This window comes from Gossypium arboreum, chromosome 2, assembly GCF_025698485.1.
Source record: "Gossypium arboreum isolate Shixiya-1 chromosome 2, ASM2569848v2, whole genome shotgun sequence".
Taxonomy (NCBI): Eukaryota; Viridiplantae; Streptophyta; class Magnoliopsida; order Malvales; family Malvaceae; genus Gossypium; species Gossypium arboreum.
Genome location: NC_069071.1, coordinates 98299552 through 98322323, shown reverse-complemented (window position 1 = coordinate 98322323; position 22772 = coordinate 98299552). Strand labels below are relative to the sequence as shown.

The window sequence follows — 22772 nt, the reverse complement described above, 5'->3', positions numbered from 1 at the left end:
CCCCCACTACACTTAAGATATACATTGTCCTCAATGTACAAAGATATATAATAGTGATATAAAGATAATATCAAAAGAAAGGAGAGAAGTGAAACTGCCCTGAAATTGTGGATGTAATCCCTGGATTAGTGAGAGCGAGAATTGAAGATAAAGCTGAAGGGAAGGCATGATTCTGAGGGATAAATGAGAAGACACCACTGTGAAAGAGAATGAAGGGAATAATTTGATAATAATCATAAAGATAAGTAGAGTTTAATAATATAAACATGAGTCTTCAAAAATAAATAGAAATAAAAGTAAAAATAAAAATAATATAAGTATAAAAAAAAAGGCATGGCCGTGTAGCCCAACACGGGTATCACACGCTCGTGTGGCTCGCGTCTAGCCCGTGTTTATTGTGAAAGAAGAAATCGTCACACGGTCTGAGGATACGCTCATGTGTCTAAGCCTTGTGGTTACATGGTCGTATAGCACGACCGTGCGCGATATGGTTCGCTTCTTCAATGCCCATGTAAATATGCGCACGCTCGTGTTCTTTTGATAGTATCAACCACGGGTGGTGGGCACAGGTGTGTCGCACGCCTGTGTTAATTTGGTAGGATTGCCCAAGCCCATGTCGCACAGCCGTGGCAACTTATCGAATCCCGTGTTTTGGGAAGAATTTTGCTCTGTTTTCACACGGTCGTATAGCACGGCCGTGTCGTTGCCCGTGTTATGAGCACAGCCTAAAACACACCTGTGGGCTAGGTCGTGTTCATCCCTGTTAAATGTCAAAATTCCCTGCAGATATCCTATAAACGGTTAAAGAAAAATTAAACCCTATTTAGTGAGGTTAGTGCTTGGGTTGCCTCCCAAGAAGTGCTTATTTAGAGTCTAAGCTTGACTCTACCTTTTGGGTATATTTAGGGAAGTTCGTGGAGTCGTAGCTCCTCTCTATCATCTTTAAAATTCTCATCATTGTAAAGTTTGAGATGATGTCCATTTACCTTGAAAGTGCCTTGTGATGGGTGACTTACCTCTACTGTGCCATATGGAAAGACAATTTGAACTATGAAAGGACCTGACCATCGTGATTTAAGCTTCCAAGGGAACAATTTGAGCCTCGAGTTATATAACAGGATAAGATCTTCAACTTCAAATTGCTTGCGTTGTCTTAAACGAGCGTCGTGGCGGCGCTTCGTTGCTTCCTTGTATGGGCGTGAATTTTCATATGCATTGGTTTGCCACTCATCTAACTCGTTCAACTGCATCAACCTATTTTTACCTGCAAGTTTGGGATCAAAGTTTAGAAATTTTATATCCTATAATGCCTTGTGTTCTAACTCAAATGGTAGATGACAACTTTTTCCGTAAACAAGTCTGTAAGGGGATGTTCCTATAGGGGTTTTAAAAGCAGTTCTATAAGCCATAAAGCATCATCTACTTTCATCGCCCAATCCTTCCTGTTTGATTCTACTGTCTTTTCTAGGATATGTTTGAGCTCTCAGTTTACTACTTCGACTTGTCTACTAGTTTGAGGATGATAGGGGTAGCTGTTCTATGGTGAACTCCATATTTCTTAAGGGTCTTATCAAATTGGGTGTTGCAAAAATGGGTACCCTTATCACTGATAATTGCTCTTGGTGTTCCAAATCGAGAGAAGAGATTCTTAAGGAATTGTTCTACCACTCTAGCATCATTAGTAGGTAAAGCTTAGGCTTCCACCCATTTAGACGTATAATCGATGGCTACTAATATGTATTTATTCCCAAACGAGCTGGGGAATGGTCCTATGAAATTAATACCCTATATATCAAATATTTCACACGAGAGCAGGTATGTTTGGGGCATTTCGTCACATTTAGAGATACTACCTGTTTGTTGGCATTTATCGCAAGTAGCAACATACCTGATGGCGTCCTTGAAAAGTGTGGGCCAATAAAAACCTGATTCAAGTATTTTATGTGTTGTCTTATTTCCACTGTAATGCCCTCCAGTTGGTCCTGAGTGGCAATGTTCCAAGATATTCAATGCTTCTAACCTTGTAACGAATCTCCTAATGACTTGATCTACACATATATGGAAAAGGAAAGGGTCATCTCAAAAGTAGTTTTTCACATCAGTAAAGAATCGCTTCTTTTGCTGATTTGTCAACCCTTTTGGGATAATGTTAGGGGCTAATAAAATTGCAATGTCTGCAAACCAAGGTACCTCAGAATCAGATATAGCAAAAAATTGTTCTTCAGGAAATGAATCATTTATTTCAACTTCATCTGGCTCTTAGGTACTTGAATTTTCGAGCCTGGAAAGATGGTCGGTTGCGAGATTTTCTGCGCCTTTCTTATCCTGAATCTCCAAGTCAAATTCCTGCAATAACAGAATCCATTGAATAAGTCGAGGTTTTGCATCAGTCTTAGTTAAAATGTAGTGAAAAGCAGAATGGTCAGTATAAATGACAACTCTAGACAATATTAGATATGGCCTAAATTTATCGAATGTAAAAATCACAGCTAGCAGCTCTTTCTCCGTGGTGGTATAGTTTTCTTGTGCGGCTGTCAAAGTTTTGCTAGCATAATAAATAGGTTGAAAATGCTTGTCTCTTCGCTATCCCCAAACTGCACCTACTGCAAAATCACTCGCATTGCATATTAGTTCGAAAGGTAAATTCCAATCAGGTGCGATTATAATTGGAGCATTAATCAATTTATTCTTTAAAGTATTAAATGCTTCTAAACATTCCTGATCGAAATTAAAGGGCACATCCTTTTCTAGTAATTTAATTAAAGGCTTAGCTATTTTTGAAAAGTCTTTAATAAATCTTCTATAGAAACCAGCATGTCCTAAAAAACTTCTAGTAGCCTTAACCGAACTAGGGGGAGGTAGTTTTTCAATTGTTTCAATTTTAGATTTATCAACCTTAATCCCTTTACAAGAAATTTTATGTCCTAACATGATACCTTCTTGAACCATAAAGTGACATTTTTCCCAGTTAAGTACAAGGTTAGTTTCCTCACATCTTATTAAAACTCGTTTCAAATTTTTAAGGCAAAGATGGAAAGAGTTATCGAATGCCGAGAAATCATCCATAAGTACCTCCATGATGTCTTCTATGAGTTCGTCAAAGATGGTCATCATGCAGCGCTGAAAAGTAGTAGGAGCATTACATAATCCAAAAGGCATTCTATGATAAGCAATCGTACTGTATGGACATGTGAATTTCGTATTTTGTTGATCTTCAGGAGCTATTGGGATTTGAAAGTAACCGGAGAGTTCGTCTAAAAAGCAATAGTACATATGCCCGGATAATCTTTCCAACATTTGGTCAATGAATGAAAGTTGGAAGTGATCTTTTCTCGTGGCGTCATTCAGCTTCCTATAGTCAACGTAAACTCTCGAACCTGTGACTGTCCTTGTTGGGATTAATTCATTCTTCTCATTGGTTACAACAGTCATACCTCCTTTCTTAGGAACAACCTGCATCGGACTTACCCAAAAAACTGTAAGAAATAGGATAAATTATTCCAGCATCTAGGAGTTTAATTACCTCAGTTTTAATAACTTCTTTCGTGTTGAGGTTCAGTCGTCTTTGAGCTTGCACACATGGCTTATAATCATCTTCCATTAAAATTTTGTAGGTGCAATAAGAAGGACTGATCCCTTTAATGTCAGAAATTTTCCAAGCTATGGCTCTTTTATATTCTCTTAATACTTGGAGCAATTCCTCTTTCTCCTTAGGTTGCAAGTTAAAAGCAATAATCACTAGTAATGTAGAATTATTTCCAAGTGATTTGGCAATTGTTTAAGTTCCAGTTCAGGAGGTTCTTCAATAGAAGGTGTTTGCTTAAGTTCATTGTTTACCTTAATACCCTCATATTTTGGTTGTCTTGGGGAGGGTTCATTGGAATTTAGTTTAGCTTTTATCTTACCTATCTCAGAATCATCATCATCATCTACCTCCTTTCCTTGAGTAAGACACAGTTCCAACGTGTCATTATGTACGATTTCCTGAAAAGAATCTTGAGTAGCATGATCAATAGAGTCAATAAAATAACGTGAGTCATCCTGTTCCCTAGAAAATCTCATGGCATCATAAATTTTAAAAATGATCTCTTCGTCACCTACTCTAAGTACCAATTTACCATCACCCACATCAATAACAGCTCTAGCAGTGGCTAAAAATGGACGCTCTAAAATTAAAGGCACTTCAATATCTTCATCCATGTCTAGCACAACGAAATCAACAGGGAATATAAATTTATCTACTTTTACAAGTACGTCCTCTATAATACCCCTAGGATATTTAACAGATCTATCAGCTAGTTGGATACTCATTCTAGTGGGTTTAGGTTCCCCAAGACCAAGTTGTTTAAACATTTAATATGGCATCAAATTAATGCTAGTGCCTAAATTAACTAGTGCCTTATCAACATTCAAACTACCAATTAAGCAAGGAATAGTAAAACTTCCTGGATCTTTCAGTTTAGTTGGCAGTTTATTTTAGAGTATGACCGAGCAATCCTCATTAAGTTCCACTGTAGATAAGTCTTCAAACTTCTTTTTATTTGTTAGAAGCTCTTTTAAAAATTTTGCGTATGTAGGTATCTACGATATAGCTTCAACAAAAGGTAAGTTAATATGTAGTTGTTTAAAAAGTTTAAGAAATTTACTGAATTGTGCATCCATGCGGTCTTTCTTCAACTTTGCTGGATATGAGATTGATGGTTTATATTCCTTTGGCATTGTATTGTCATCGTTTTCGAGTTTTACTTCCTCTCTTTCGTTTCTGTCAGCTTCTTGTAGTGGCTTCTTTTCAGATCAGCTAAAACTTTCCCACTCCTTAGTGTAACTGCCTAAACATGCTTTTTTGGATTGGGTTCGGTGTTACTAGGTAGACTTCCTGGTGGTCTCTCTGAAATCATCTTAGCCAGTTGTCCAATTTGATTCTCGAGCCCTTGGATCGATGCTTGCTGATTTTTAAGTGCAGTTTCAGTGTTCTGAAAACGGGTTTCTGCTACTAAAATAAATTTTATCATCATCTCCTCAAGGTTTGGCTTTTTCTCTTGCTGGTAAGGTTTTTATTGGAAGCCTGGAGGGGGTGGTGGTCTCTAATTCCCTTAGCCTCACCATGAGAAATTTGGGTGGTTCCTACAACCTGTATTGTAAGTGTTACTATAAGGGTTATTTTGAGGTCAAAGATTATTACCCATTTAATTTAATTGCTTGTTTTCCATATTGTGGTCATAGGGTGGGTATCCTGAATTGCTCGTTCCTCCTCCACTTTCATCGCATTGTATTACTGGGTGAACCTGTGAAGAACCAAGTAGATCATCAATTTTTCTATTCAAAAGTTCTACCTGATTAGAGAGCATAGTGACCGAATCGACGTTAAAAACGCCGGCTACTTTTGTCGACTTTATCCTCATGACTTGCCGTTGATAATTATTCAGTGACATCTCTTTTATAAATTCATAAGCCTTTTCAGGTGTCTTATTATTGATAGTTCCACCAGCAGCTGGGTCAATCATCTGTCTAGTCGAAGGATTTAGGCCGTTGTGAAAAGTTTGAACCTGTAGCCAAAGTGGTAACCCATGGTAAGGGCACCTTCTCAATAGATCATCGTATCTCTCCCATGCATCATAAATGGTTTCTAAATCCATCTGTACAAAAGAAGAAATATCATTCCTTAATTTAGCTATTTTAGCCGGCGGAAAGTATTTAAGCAAAAATTTTTCGGTCATTTGTTCCCAAGTGGTTATCGATCCCCGTGGTAACGAGTTCAACCATTGTTTAGCCTTATTCCTCAACGAAAAGGGAAACAACTGAAGGTAAATGGCATCATCAGAAACGCCATTAATCTTAAAAGTGTTGCAAAACCCCAGAAAGTTTGCCAAATGAGCTTTTGGATCCTCGTCCTGCAAACCATCAAACTGAACAAACTGTTGTATCATTTGAATCGTGTTAGGTTTCAGTTCAAAATTATTTACAGCAATAGGAGGTCTAACTATAGTCAATTCAGTTCCTATTAAATTACGTTTAGCATAATCATAATAGTACGAGGAGCAGGATTCTGATTTATTAGACTTGTAGCAACCACAGGAGGAAGCTGATTATTCTGATTTTCAGCCATCTCCTCGGTTGTAGTTTGACTATCGTCCTTTTGCACTTCCTCTATGTATTGTAGGCTTCACATTATTTCTCTTCGGTTTCTGCGAGCTGTGCTTTCGATCTCACTATCAAAAAGTAGAGGTCCTAACGGGTTTCTTCTAGTCATAAACTATAAAAACCTACTAGAAGCAAATAAAAGAAAATTTTAATGATTTAAGAAAAAATAATTTAAATCGCAATAAAAATAAATGGCTAAAGTAACAAAAATTAAGTGTTCCTAATATTTTAGTTCCCCGGAAACAGCACCAAAAACTTAATATGATGTCTCGTGGTAAGTTTTATATTTATGATTGATCGCACTTGAAAACTAACTATTATCACAATGAAGGCAAGCGTACCTATCGAATAGTAGTATAGTTTATAGCAAGACCGAAATGTTGAACCCACAGGAACTAAAAGTACTAGTATTAACTCTCTTTTTATTATCTAGCCTAAAAATAAAGGGGTTTGTTTTATCTAAATTAATTAACTAAACTAAGAATGCATAGGAAGAAAATTGGGGAAATATTTTTGGGAAAACCTGATTGATTTGGACAATACCCAAGGGAAAATCCACCTAGACTTCACTTGTTATTTGACTCTGAATCAGACGATTTATTTAATTGACTTGATCCGTAGAAATCCCTATTTTATATTATTATCTCTCTTGAGACTAACAACTTCTAACCCTAGGTTGATTAATTGAAAACTCTTTCTAATTAAAACCCCTAGTGTTGCATTAGCTCGATCTATAAATTCCCTTATTAGGTTTGACCCTAATTCGGCAGATTTATGTCGCCCTATGTCTAGACGTGCAATCACTGCTTAATTATGTTAGATCTACTCTTAGACAGGGACTTTTGCTCCTCTGAATAAGCACATCAATACTTGAATCAATATCCTAGAATATTAAAGCAAGAATTAAAAACACATAATTAAGAACAAATCAAGTATTTGTCATATAATTCAAAAAATAATAACAAGATCCGTCTTAGGTTTCATCCCCCTTAGGTATTTAGGGGATTTAGTTCATATATGTAAAAGAAAACATCTCAGAAGAATGATGATAACAAAACATAAAGAAAACCCAAAAACCCCTGAAGGAAATTGAAGGGAGATCTTCAGTCTTGAAGAAGAATCCAGCTTCTGAGATGGATCAATCGGCTTTTTTCAAGCAATTCCTTGCCTCCTACTCCGTGTTCTTTCTCTAGGTACCTCCTGGGTCTTTATTTAGGCTTTAGAATGCTTCAAAACCCTTAAGAATGACCTTTTCTGAATAGAACTAGACTTGGGCTTGATAGGGACACGCCCGTATGGGGTGGCTTAGGCTGTGTTTAGAGTCTATTAAATACACACGACCGTGTGGTCTACCTATGTGAGGAAGTCCAGGCCATGTTGATTTCCCACGTTGACCCATTTTCTTTATTTTTTGGCCTGTTTCTTGTTCTTTTTACTCTCTTATGCTCACCTAAGTATAAGACATGAAATTAAAGGATTAGGAGCATCAAATTCCACAAATTTAATGATAATTCATCCAAAAATGTGCTTAAGCATGGGATAAAATATGTATAAATTATGACTTATCATGTATGAATGATCTAATGAAATTGGCTTGTGATGATTTATTGAAAGTTTGGTGATAGCGTTATATCTCGGAAGTCCTGAGTGACCTTGAGGAGTGCTTAGGATTTAGATATCATGACACTACGATTAATGAGAGCCAGTGTAAGACCATGTCTAGGACATGGCATCGGTGTTGATATGATAGCTAGTGTAAGACCATGTCTGAGACATGGCATTGGCATTGATATGTGTGCCAGTATAAGACCATATCTGGGATATTGCGTCGGCCTCGGTATGTGATTTCATGTAAAATCAAATCTGAGATATGACATTGATATGAAATTTCCTGTAAGACTAGGTTTGGGACATGACATCGATGTGAGGTCCCGTGTAATACTAGGTCTCAGACATGATATCGATGTGAGGTCCCGTGTAAGACCATGTCTGGGACATGGCATTTGCACCAACGTGAGATTTCATATAAGACCATATCTGGGATATGGCATCGATATGTAGACCCATGTAAGACCATGTCTGGGACATGGCTTTAGAATTCTATGTGGTGCATGATGATTACGAACGTCCTTTAGTATTCTGGGTGATTCAACGGGCTATTATAGGGGACTTATTTTACTACATTTAAATATGGCATGTATAGGGGACTTAGTAATTTGTTATACGTGTCATATTTGTTAACCAAAGCAATGGCTCATTTTGGTATATTATTCCATTTTGTATATGACCATGAAATATGGTTCATAATGATTACTGGGTTGAAATCCATAAATATTGTTACATGCATGAGATGTGTTATTACTTTTGTGGTATGTACCAAATGGTTGATAAAATATGGAACTTATGCTTGACGGGTAAATGATGTCGATTGGCATGGTCACTATATTAATAAAGGTAAAGAAATGTATTGAATGAACTTAACAAGTTAAGGAGTCCTAATTAGGTATACTTGATATGAATTTATCATGCATGAGTTAAAGCTATGGATGTCAAAGTAACCCTTTTATGCCATGACAACCACCATTGGCATGTGAGTGTGTGTTGGGGTTGTTAAGAGTGACAAGAGGGCTTGGAAAATAGCCTCAAAGTTGTCCACCCGGGTAGACACATGGACATGTGTTTAGGCTATGTGTCCCCTGTACCCTAGTGTTACAAGTTACTATGCATGGTAGTAAAGACACAAGCAAAGACACGACCGTGTGTCTTAGCTATGTGGATGACACAGCCTTAGGACATGGGCGTGTGCCTAGGCCGTGTGAAGTCTGCACCTTAAATGCAAAAATTAAATTTGCCACACAGCCTAGCACACGGGCGTGTGACTTGGCCGTGTGATCTTAAATTTATGTTGACGTCATAAACAGAGAGTTACACGGCCTGGGGACATGGGCGTGTTAATGGCACACGGGCATGTCTTTGTGTCCACACGGGCGTGTGACCCTGTTTTATGAAAAGTTTCCTAAATTTCACAGTTTAATCTCGAATCATCCTCGATGTATGCTTTGGGCCTTGTAGGCCCGTATTAGGGACGATATACATGTTTATGTACAGTTTTGTGTTCAAAAGAAATTTTATGGGTCTGTTATGTATGTATGTTTACGTTTTAGCCTAGTAATGCCCTGTACCCATCCTGACGATGGATACGGGTAAGGGGTGTTACAAAACCACCAAGAAATGTGTCCGAAGTTAGAAGTTTTCTGGGCTTAGCCAATTATTGCTGATGATTTGTAAAAGGATTTTCGATGATTGCTACTTCTATGACGAGATTGTTGCAAAAAGACGTCAAGTTTGAATGGTTTAAAAAATGTTAGTAAAGTTTTGAAAAGCTAAAAGCTCTATTGATCGACGCACCAGTTTTAGTGCAACCTGAATCAGGAAAGGAATTTGTGATTTATAACAATGCGTCACTGAATGGGCTAGGATGTCTATTGGTGTAAGAAGGCAAGGTGATAGCTTATACCTCGAGACAATTGAAGCCACATGAGAAGAATTACCCGATGCATGATTTGGAATTAGCCGCTGTTGTGTTTGCTTTAAAGATATGGTAACACCATTTGTACGGTGAGGAATGTCATGTTTTTACCGACCATAAAATTTTAAAGTATTTGAGGACTCAGAAGGACTTGAACTTACGACAACGAAGATGGCTCGATTAGTTGAAAGATTATGAGTTCGTGATTGACTATCAGCCGGGTAAAGCGAATGTAGTCGCAGACGCCTTGAGTAGGACGACTTTGTTTGCTTTGAGATCATTGAACATGAGATTGACATTATCCGATGATGGTACTATTCTAGCCGAGTTGAGAGCTAGGTCGATGTTTATTTAGCAGATTTGTGAAGCCCAGAAATGTGACAGTGAATTGTAAGCCAAGAGAGCTCATTGTGAATCGGCTAGTGATTCAAATTTTCATGTTAGACCTGATGATTGTTTGATGTTCCGAGGTAGAGTTTGTGTACTAAAGAATGATGAACTTATTCAGAAAATTCTTCATGAAGCGCATAGTGGTTTCTTATCTGTGCATCTGGGTAGTACGAAAATGTATAATGACTTGAAGAAAATGTATTGGTGGTCGGGCATGAAAAGAGATATCTCTAAGTTTGTTTCAAGATGTTTGATTTATCAACAAGTGAAAGCTGAACACCAAGTGCCTTTGGGTTTACTTCAGCCAGTGATGGTACCCGAATGGAAATGGGATAGGATTACGATGGACTTCGTAACGGGTTTACCTTTGACTCCGAAAAAGAAAGATGTCGTCTAGGTTTTTATTGATAGATTGACGAAATCGTCTCACTTTATACCGGTACATACTGATTACTCGCTTGATATGCTAGCTAAGTTGTACATTGCCGAGATTGTGGGATTGCACAGAGTGCCTATTTCTATTATTTCAGATAGAGATATGAGGTTTACTTCGAGGTTTTGGAAAAAAGTTGCAAGAAGCCTTGGGTATGAAATTGAATTTTAGTACTGCGTTTCATCCACAGACCGACAGTCAATCTGAAAGGGTAATTCAGATACTTGAAGATATGCTTCAATGTTGTGTTCTAAAATTTGAGGGTAGTTGGGAAAAATATCTCATTGGTCGAATTTTCCTATAACAACAGCCATTAGTCAAGTATAAAATGGCACCTTATGAGGAATTGTATGGCCGCAAGTGCAGAACGACTTTGTATTGGACCGAACTTGGTGAGAAATAGATTCACGGGGTCGACTTGGTTAAGGAAACCAAAAAGAAAGTAAAAGTAATTCGAGATTGTTTAAAAGCTACTTCCGATAGACAGAAATCATACGCAGATTTGAAAAGAAAAGAGATTCAACTTCAAGTTGGGGATAAAATGTTTTTGAAAGTATCTTCGTGGAAGAAGATTCTCAGATTTGGCCGTAAAGGCAAGTTCAATCCAAGTTTTATTGGGCCATATGAAATTATTGAAAGAATAGGGCCAATGGCATATCAGTTAGCCTTACTAACAGAGTTGGAATGGATTCATAATGTGTTTCATGTGTCGATGTCGTGATGATATCGTTCCGATCCTTCACATGTGATTTCTCCAAAGGAGATTGAGATTCGACCAGATATGATGTACAGTGAAGAACCGATTAAGATCTTAGCTCGAGAAGTTAAACAGTTGAGAAATAAAAGTATAGCTCTAGTGAAAGTTGTAACACCCCTAACCCATATCCACTGCCGAAACGGGTTTCAGAGCATTACTAGAATTTGCAGATCACTTAAAAAATTTCAATTAAATACTTACCGATTCAACGCATCATATAAATAAATATATTACCATTCAATCAATAGCTTGGACTTGTCTAAGCATCAAACAACAACATTGTTAGTATACTAGTACATATTTCATATAATTCAACATTGATATACTTATTTTCTCGACATGTCATACTTGAGTTTAATAACTGTCTTAACTTACATAATTTCCTTGTATCAACATATCAAAGATAATCATATATGTACATGTCATGAAACATATCATTCTCTTACCGTTTCTTCATAAGTATATATCATTCATTTCACTATATCAATATTTCATGCCCTATCATTTCTATATATTTTATGTATATTTATTCTGATAATAGGTTATATCAAACTTAACATAAATTATATTTCATGTACCTATACTTATTTCGTTTATTTATCTTCATAATTATTTCATACAACTATTTTGTACATATATTTCCATATGCCAGTTCTTGTAAGCATTTTACACAACCATTTTGTATAACCATTCGTCATGTGATACATATTACCTGAATATCAATTGTTCAACAGATGTCATAGCGTCTCCCATCCACAGTCTTATTTATCTCTAGTATAATGCCATAGTGTCTTTCAACTATGGTCTTACTCATTTCTTGTCATGCTGCCATGGTATCTTTCAACCATGGTCTTGTTCATTTCATGTCACGTTGTCATAGTATCTTTCAACCATCATCTTATTCATTTCCCGTCATGTTGCCATGATATCTTTCAACCATGGTCTTATTCATTTCATGTCACGTTGCCATGATATCTTTCAACCATGGCCTTACATATTTCATTTCATGTTGCCATGGTATCTTTCAACCTTGGTCTTACAGATTTCATATCAGAAAGCACACTCCCGCGAACCTCATCTTTACAGCGGGATTACTAATCCAGGCTAAATCCCCTAAAATATAAACTCATAGAGCATTGTTGGGATTACTAGTCCAGGCTAAATCCCCTGCAACGATAATTTCTCTAATGAGCTTGGATCTGAATTACCAGTCCAGGCTGAATTCAGACCCTAATTCGAATTACCCTGTCCGGGCTAAATCCATTTTACACGTATTCTTCAAGAAGGCTATATCAGGATAGGATCACCCGTCCGGGCTAGATTCTTTTTACCGTCAATTCCTTTTTAGAGATCTATCGAATTTTTCTTTCATTCAGCCGGGATTTCTTCCCCTTTTTATCAAAAATATCAATGTTTTATCAATTTTCATATAATGTATATTTAAATCATATTCACATCAATAACATACATTTCAAGTATTTAAGAATATAATTCAAGTTACACGAACTTAACTGGCGTAATTGCAGAAATATCAAGATTCAGGAGCATTTTGGTAATTTACCATTTTCCCAATTTTCACCCAATTTTAAATTAATAATTTCATTCAATTTAGTAATTTAGATAATAAAACAATTTATTCCCTTCAATTTGGTCATTTTTGAAATTTTTACAAAATTGCCCCCAAAAGTTTTACTTTTATTCAATTTAGTCCTTGAGCCTAAAACATGCAAATTAACCATACTAGCTGAATATTCATATATATTTTTCTCCTCCTCCTCTCCATTCCACATCCTTAATGTATATAACATGCTTATAAGTAACATTATCTATAATTTCACTATTTACTTATATGTATATTCAAAGCTGTTCATCCGCGTTATAGTCACTAAATTATTTTTATCTTAAGATACAGAAATAAAAATTAAGATCCATTAATTTTCCATAAAATTAGACCCACATATATTCCTACCATAAAATTTTAAGAATTTTTGGTTTAGCCAATAAGTACAGTTTATTCTTTAAAGTTACCCCTATTTTGCTGTCTGATAGTTCCGGCCCTTCTTCGTTAAGAATTAATTATCTCCTCTTACGAGATTCAGATGATGTTCCACTTATTTCTATTGAAAATAGACTCATTAAGGATTTTATACACATAAATTTAAGTCATTAGTTATTTTTCTCCAATTTTTGATGATTTTCCAAAATCAGAATAGGGGAACCCAAAATCATTCTGACCTTGTCTCACAATATTTACTATATCTCATAATTTACAATTCCATTTCTTACACCGTTTCTTCTATGAGAAACTAGACTCAATAATATTTAATTTAATATTTTATTAAACTTTTAATTCCATTTCCAAAATTTTTGGTGACTTTTAAAAGTTAGACCACTGCTGCTGTCCAAAACTGTTTTAGTGCAAGATATTAATTACCATGTTTATAACACCCTTATTTTCTTTTTCTACACTATTTCTCATCACTTTTTCTTAGTTTCTCTTCACTAACATATCAAGAACATAGGACCATATATAAGGAAACTCTACATTAACATCAATCCCATGCTTTTTCAATAATATCAAACTTAAAAATATATTGAAATCATGATGTTCTTACCTTGTTCTATTGATTTCAATCTTCATCTTCATTTTCTCTCTCCTTCAACTTCCATTTCTTAAATCCAACTTGATATTCTAACTTCCCATAGTCTCGTCAACATTTTTCTCTCTTGCTAGCTATGAAAATTCTTTTGATTTTTGAGTGAAAATGGTGAATTTTTTTATAGAAGGACCAAATTGTAAAGAAAGCAAAACTTTCTTTCTTTCTCTCTTCCTCTGCAAAACTTTCTTTCTTTCTCTCTTCCTCTCACGTTAGTGCATAGGAAAGATGATGAAAATTCTTCATCTTTCCTTCTTTTTATACTAAATAAATAATAATAAAAAATAAAATATCTCATTAAAATAATATTTATCTAATTAAATAATTATAAAATATTATCAACATCATCATTACTTTCTAGATTTCTCTCTCTCTTTCAATTGACCATTTTCCCCTTTATTATCTTTTAAAATTCTATCATTGAGTCATCATTTAATTTGGTAAAATTGTAATTTAGTCCCTCATAGTTCTTCACCTATTCAATTTGGTCCTAATTCATCCATTTCCCTTAATTTCTAGATCATTCCACTCTTAAAATATTTACGCTATTGGTTCTTCAACTTTTTCATATTTACACTTTAATCCCTCAAATTTTGAGTATTTACTCTTGTGCAACAAAACTTTTCTCACTTTTACAATTTAGTCCTTTATTGAATTAATATATCATAATATACTTCCCAATATTGATATAACTCAAAATTTCCCTTTTTGTCACTTTATTTCCTTATTTTACTATACCAAGGATAATATCTTACTGTAAAAATTTTCGGGGTATTACAAAAGTTTTGTGGCAAAGACACGGTATTGAGGAAGCTACGTGGGAACTAGAGGAGGCCATGAGAAAATAGTATCCAAACCTCTTTTCTAGTAAGATTTTTAGGGACGAAAATCTCTAAAGAGGGGAGAGTTGTAACAACCCGATTTTGGGGCTAGTTGGAACAGTGGTTTCAGGACCACAAATCTGACATAGAAAAAGTTATTTTTATTACATTTTTATGGTCTATAGTTTCACGGGATGATTTCGTAAAAATTTCATTCGAAAATTTTGACATTTGGGCACTCAATTTAGTAAAAAGGACTAAAAAGTGCAAAAGTTGAGTTCTACATTTTAAAGGTGTCCTATTGCTATGATATTTTAAATTAGAGGTCCTTATATGATAATTAGACCATTCTCTATTTTTGAGGACAAAAATGGGCATGGATAGGTGAATTTTGAAAGAAAGGCATTAAGGGCATTTTGGTCGTTTAATAAATAAATGAATTAAAAGGGAAAATCAAGTCAAGATTTTTGTCCATCTTCTTCACTATAGCCGAATTTTACAAGCTCTCTATAGCTAGGGTTTTGGCCACTTTCAAGCTTGATTGTAAGTCCATCCTAGCCCCGTTTTTAATGCTCTTTATGTTTTTGAAGTCGTTATCACCCGATCTTTCTATTTCTACCATTATGTTGAAGTAGGGTTCATGTTTAAAAATTTACCCATGTGTGACATGCATGTATTTTGATGTTTGATGAAGATATTGTATGTTTAAGGTGTGATAAACAACTTTTACCAAGTGATTTTTCATGAAAATACTTAAAAAGGACCTCTTTGTAAAAAGTTATAAAATGGGTAGTAAAAATCTAATTTGATGAAAAATTTGGGCTGATATGAGCATCTTTATGGTTTGGCTAAACTTGGGTAACAGAGAAATTGAGTGCATTTCATTTTACGAGCCTGAGGACTAATTTGTAAAAATGTTAAACTTTAGGGGCAAAAAGGTAATTTTGTCATAATGTGATGTTTGGAATAATTTGAGTAATGTGAATATTAAATAAGCTAAATTTGCTATTATAGATCAAGAAAAACGAAGTTCGGACCTTGATCGGGGAAAGAATAAGGTGTTTGATGATTAAATCCTTATCTGCTATTTTTGGTACCGAGGTAAGTTCGTATGTAAATAATAAATTATTATTTATGCTTTGATTGTGTCATTATTGTATGAATTTTAAATTGCTCTTTAAGTAAATTCGACAAAGTTTTGACATGTGAGAAATATTCCGGTTGAACCTTAGGAATAAATAAGATACGAATGTCATGACATTAGGGTTATTTGAGTTTACGTGTAAGACCATATCTTGGATATGGCATCGATATGAGATTTCGTGTAAGACCATAGCTGGGCTATTGGCATCGGTTTGAGATCCCATGTAAGACGGGATTATATGTGTGAGATTTCTCGAGTTTCCTTTAGTATTCCAAGTGGTTCAACGGGTAGCTTAACGGCCATGTTAAAGTTATGAAAGATTATGGTATGTTGTGGAAGATAATGGTATGTTGCAAGTTGGTACAGGTATGTACACAAAACTCATGCTTAATGAGCTCGATATGTGATAAACCCACGGGAAGGTTTGAATGAGTAAGTTACAATGTTGAGGTTTTAATATCATCTATGTCAAGTTTGATTATGAGATTTACAATGATACCTATGTTAATTTACTTATGTTAAAAATATGTTAAAATGTGTTTATGATGCCTATTATTTGCAAAGGAACTTACTAAGCTTTAAAGCTTACTCCCTTTCTTTTCCCTTGTCTTATAGTGTTACCAAGCTAGCTCGGGGATTGAAGACTGTCGGAGATCCACTCACACTATCAAATTATCATTTTGGGTACTCATGATTTCATTATTTTGAGTATGGCATGTATAGGAACTTGGTCATTCTGTTATGTGTCATATTTGATTTGCTAAATGTGTTGGCTTATAATGATTGATAATTCATTTTGTAAATGGCCATTAAAATTGGCTAATATTGGTCAAATATTTATGCATATGATGATGTTTTCATGGATATGGATTTTGCATGGTTTGAGATGATAAGTATGAGATGTTGTAAGTGATAAAACATAGGATGTAACTGATGTGTGAATGACTTGGTTGTGGCTGAAATAGTTGTATGTATATGCTTGAATTGGTGTTGGCTATTGTTGTGTAGGTCAGTGCAAGTAAGGGTGGAAAAATGGCTTGGTAAATAGCCTTAATTTTTTCCACACTGGTAGACACACGGGCGTGTGTCTAGGCCGTGTGTGACACACGGCTTGCCCTACGGGTGTGTGATCCGGCCGTGTGTCCCTTTCATCTTGAATTTTTAGCTTAAAATTGGCTACATGGGCAGAGAAAAGGCCGTGTGTCTTAGCCATGTGAAGGACATAGCCTAGGGACATGATTCTGTGCCCAGGGCGTGTGAAATCTGCACCTATTTTATGAAAAATTTTAAAAATTTAATCACCCACATGGCCTAAGCACACGGGCGTGTTACTTGGCCGTGTACTTCAATTTGTTGATGACATCATAAGCAAAGAGTTACACGAGTTAGGGACACAGGAGTGTGTGTCCACACTATTGTAACATCCCGGTTTTGGGCCTAGTCGAAAAAGTGGTTTCGGGACCATAAATTTGATGAGGAAAATTTTATTTTTATTATATTTTTATGGTCTACAATTTCACAGAATGATTTCGTGAAAATTTCGTTCGAAAATTTTGACATTTGAGCACTCAATTTAGTCAAAATGACTAAATCGTAAAAAGTGAAAAAGTTGAGTTCTACATGTAGAAGTGTCCAATTGTTATGAAATTTTAAATTGGAGGTCCTTATATGGTAATTAGACAATTGGTTCAGTTGGTGGACAAAAATGGACATGGTTAGGCATGTTTCCAAAGTTTTTCATTAAGGGCATTTTGGTCATTTAATTATTAAAATGAATTAAAAACAAAATTAAAAGCCAATTTTTGTCCATATTCAACCTCTTAGCCAAAACTTGCGCTTAGAAACCATGGCTAGGGTTTTTCAAGCTTCCAAGCTCGATTGTAAGCCTGTTCTAGCCCTATTTTTAATATTTTTACGTTTTTTCAATCCCCGTAATAAGATCTATCTATGTCTACCATTAATTTGAGCTAGAGTTCATGTTTAAAAATTTACCCATGTGTGACATGCATGCATTTTGATGTCTAATGGTAGAAAATGAGTGTTGGGTGTTAAATAAACGACTTTTACTAAGTGATTTTTGATGAAAATGTCTGAAAGGACCATTTTTGTAAAAGTTGTAAATGAGGTACAAAAGGGTGTTTTGATGATAATTGTAGTTTTCTATAGTTATGAAAATGGTTCGACTAGGCCTATAGAGTGAGAAAATTGAATAAAAATCACTTTACGAGCCTAGGGGCAAAAGTGTAATTTTAGCAAAGTTTAGGGGCAAAAATGTAATTTTGCCAAAATATGGTTTTTGGAACACATTAAATAATGTGACTAATAATTAGACTAAATGTGATATTATAGATCAAGGAAAACGAGGATTGAACCTAGATCGGGTGAAAAATGGAAAATCGACGGTTAGGTTCCTTTTTGCTATTTTGGTGTCGAAGTAAGTTCATGTGTCAATAATATTGCAATGCTATAGTTGAACTGAAAATTCTATATTATTATTGCACGAATGGCATGATTTAATATATTGAAAAGTGATGAAAGAATGGTATATAAAAATTGTAAGAACAATGATATATGACTAGTAGCACATGAAATGTTGGATGGTTCAATCATTGATGGCTTGCTATATAATAGCTGAATATATTGAGAATTTGATATAACATGATGTTTTATTAAGTTGGATAACTTGTGAAAGAGTGAAAAGGAAGGTAAGTTTGTATGTAAATAATATATCGATTCGTTTTTATTTTATTATCTTTTGTTATTATATGAGATGTAGCTACCTATAGAATGATCACTTGATGTAAATTATTAATTGAAATTGGTTATGGATGAATTGGAAAAAGGTTGAAAAGTGAGGAATTTCCCGGTTGGACCTTCGGAATAGAAAAGATACGAATAATCCGTTGAGAGAAGACATGTGTAGTACTATGTGCAGCTTACTATGTGTTTAAAATGGTTTTAGGTCACGTGTGTAGTACTAAGTGCAGGCTACTACGTGTACCAGATTGTTAGGTCGCATGTGTAGTACTAAGTGCCAGCAACTATGCGTACCTGATAGCTTTGATCACTGTGTAGTACTAAGTACAGGGTACTACGTGTATTTGACGATTTTAGGTCACGTGTGTAGTACTAAGTGCAGGCTACTATGTGTACCAGATTGTTAGGTCGCATGTGTAGTACTAAGTGCAGGCTACTATACGTACCCGATAGCTTCGATCACATGTGTAGTACTAAGTACAGGCTACTACGTGTATTAGATGGTTAGGTCAGTGTGTAGTACTAAGTGCAGGCTACTACGTGTACCAAATTGTTAGGTCGCATGTGTAGTACTAAGTGCAGGCTACTATGTGTACGAAAAAGCTTCAGTTACAAGGGTGGTAATATGTACAGGCCACTGGGTATCTGTTATTTTTCCGATGAGTTCAATGGAAAATTTACTAAGTGAAAATACATAAGAACATGACTATATGATGAATAAGTGAAGGTTCATGTGTGTAAACTTATGAGCAATGTGCTCGATATGTGATCGAACTTTGGTAAGATTGATATGGAGTAAGTGTTACAATGAAAGTTACTACAAAGAAAACATGAAAGAGTAAAATTTAGAAATAAAACAATTTTGGACAGCAACAGTTGTGTGACTTTGAAAAATCACCAAAAAATGGTGGAAATCGAATTAGAAGTTGAATAAGATATGAAATAAAATCTTGTTGAGTCTATTTTCATAAAAGAAACAGTGTAAGCAAAAGAATTTCATATTATGAGATATTTGAATTCTTGTGAGACAGAGTCAGAATGATTTTGGAATCCCCTATTCCGACTTGGGAAAATCACTAGAAATTGTACAAAAATAATCATGGGTTATAAATTATATGCTTAAAATCCTTAATGAGTTTATTTTCAAGGGAAATAGACTGTACTTATTGGCTAAACCAAAAATTCTGAAAATTTTATGGTAAGAAGATATGTAAGTCTAGTTTCTAGGAGAATTAGCGGTTTTTAATTTGGATTCTCATAGCTTCGGATATAAATAAATTAGTGACTGTGACTCGAGAAAACAACTTAACTAAACTTTTAATAATTATAGAGAAATTGAAAAATAGCATGTTAATACATTGCTTATTAGTTTTCATGCGAGCTTACTAAGCGTAAAGCTTACTCCTTCCTTTCCATTTCTTTTAGTGTTATCAGGTCGGCTCGGGGTTGGAGATCGTCGGAGGCAGTATCACACTATCAAGCCAATAACTTTGGAATATTGTTACATATGTTAGAATTATCAAGTGAGTGGCATGTATAGGGACCTATTTCTATGATATATGTTATTATGATTTGGCGAAATGTGTTGGCCTATTTTGAGCTATTGTATATGGCCATAACATGTGCCTTATTGATTATGGCTTGTAAGTATAGCTAGTCAAGCTATGATTTATTGCTTATGATGTGAAGATATGATTATGTTTTTCTGTCATGCATGGTTGACAATATGTCATGTGTGTTGAATGCATGTTTTATGACCATGAATTAAATGTGTAATATGGAGATAAATAATAATGCTTTGAACATGGAAGTTTGATGATAAGTTGAAATAAATTGGCACAAAGATAACTATGGTATGACTAGTCTTGGCTTAATATGGGAATGTGTAACACATGCATATTGAGAGGTAAATGATATGTTTGTATCATAATTGAGGATGTTGAATGCTATTGGAACCATGTATATGTGTGTGCATGTAAGGGTAACAAAAAGGCTTGGGAAATAGCCTAATAGTTAACTACACAGGATGAGAAATGCCCGTATGTCTCAACCGTGTGAGGGACACGGCCTGGTTACACGTGCGTGTGGCCTGGCTGTGTGGTTCAATTTATTTGCTGACGTCATAAACAGAAAGTTACACGGCCTGAGGACACGGGCATGCCCCTGTGTCCACACGGGCTTGTGACCCTGTTTCACGAGAAAAATTTCTAAATTTTTCCCAGAGCTTTCCAAAGTTTTTGGTTTAGTCCCAAACCCTTTCTAAAGTATGTTTTGGGCTTCGTAAACCCAAATAAAGGACTATGTCCATGTGATTGAATGTTTTAAAATATGAATGAAATTTTATGGCCCGATTTGCATGATTGTTTGCGTTTAAGTCCGCTAATGCCTCGTATCCAGTCCCGGCGTCAGACACAGGTAGGGGGTGTTACAACAACATACCCGCACGGGTGTGTCCCAAAGCCACACGAGCGTGTGATCCCTATTTGATGAAAAATTTTCCAAGTGTTGGGAAGTTTTCTAAAGTTTTCGGTTTAGTCCCGAGCCACTCCTAATGCACGTTTTGGGCCTCGTAGGATCGTTTAAGGGACGATATAAATGTTTTCGAAAAGTTTTAAATTTGAGTGGAAATTCATGTTTCGATTTTGAATATTTGTTTAAGTTTAAGTCTGGTAATGCCTCGTATCCTGTTCTGGCATCGAATACAGGTAAGGGGTGTTACAAATAATATTAGCAATTAACTTTCATCAAATCAACCCTAAAACCCGAATAAAATTCCATCCATCGGACTGTATTTGACAAATTCAACAAATTCAAAATTAATATTAATTTTATTCTATTAACAAAATCATGAAAAATTCAAACCTAATAATTTTAATAATTAACTTTTATCAAAACAACCTTAAAATCTAAATTAAATACTAAAAATTTGATATTGTTAGCTTTGGGTACAAAATATATATAAGTTTTTTTTGTGAAAAATAGGTATCAAATTGGAAAAACATAACACATAATACATAATAGAAAAAATGTCAAACTCGAGTACCAAATTATGCATCAAACCAAAAAGCATATAAATATGTTATGTATATATATATATATATATATATATATATATATAGAGAGAGAGAGAGAGAGAGAGCGCATGTAACACCCCAAACCCTGGCCTAGACATTATGATCGAATTTGAAAATATTACGAAAAAGGGTTTTGAGACAAACTTTCATGTTAAAACCTCTCGTATTAATTGTTCTAAAAGAGTCCACATTTTTAGAAAAAACTTATTAATATTCCTTTTAATGAAACCGTCATCATTGCCCTTTTATGTAAAACATAAATTTACAGTGAAAGTTTATAAGTCATTATTGTTGAAAACCGAGCTTATGTTTTCAGAAAATCATTTGTTCACATAAAACCATTGTTTTCGTGAATTTTTTTGTTGAAAACCATAGAATAAAAATCTAAACAATTTCAAAATCTATAAATTTAAAACCAACAGTCCAGAGTGTCCAAAAATTACAAACTCTCAAAATAATCCAGAATTTAAATAAAAACAGTTAATTAAAATAGTTCTCAAACTAGTGGTCACCGCTAAGACTCTGCCGCACGAACCCTCCTATGTCTGAGGATTACATGAACAGAGCAGAGAAACAAATGTTAGTTTTCATAAACTAGGTGTGCAACTTAATAGAGACACGCATACTCATAAATTCAGATTTCACAATATTTTAAAATGGAAGTGGACATAAGTCCTTAACAAAACTAGATCATATCATAATTGGATTATCAGAAACATACAGATATGCAAAGCCTTATCCCCATCCTCTACACATCACCTCCGACCATCCCAATACACCATGTGGGGTATAAAACACCCACCCATCCTTACACACCACATAGTGTCTTTACGACACTTATCAAAATAGTTTGCAGTCAAGTTGCTAATATATCGGTGAAATTTTGCATCATAGAACACTTCCTCCACATATACAAATCCCACCCCATACACATATGCAAATAACAGATAACAGATATAACAGAGTTAACATGTCCCGCATGCTTATATACAAATAACATACATGTTATTACGAACCAGTCAAATCATACATCTCAATATCTAAATGAACAAATCAGTCTATCAGAATA

The 22772-nt window shown here is 35.1% G+C and overlaps 1 non-coding gene across 1 annotated transcript; it reads left to right on the top strand.

Moving 5' to 3' along the window:
- The first annotated feature begins 5562 nt into the window (after nucleotides 1-5562).
- Nucleotides 5563-5669, top strand: LOC128289583 (small nucleolar RNA R71). Its single transcript, XR_008279228.1, has one exon. It is a non-coding gene; the product is annotated as a small nucleolar RNA R71 (small nucleolar RNA).
- Nucleotides 5670-22772: the final 17103 nt, after the last annotated feature.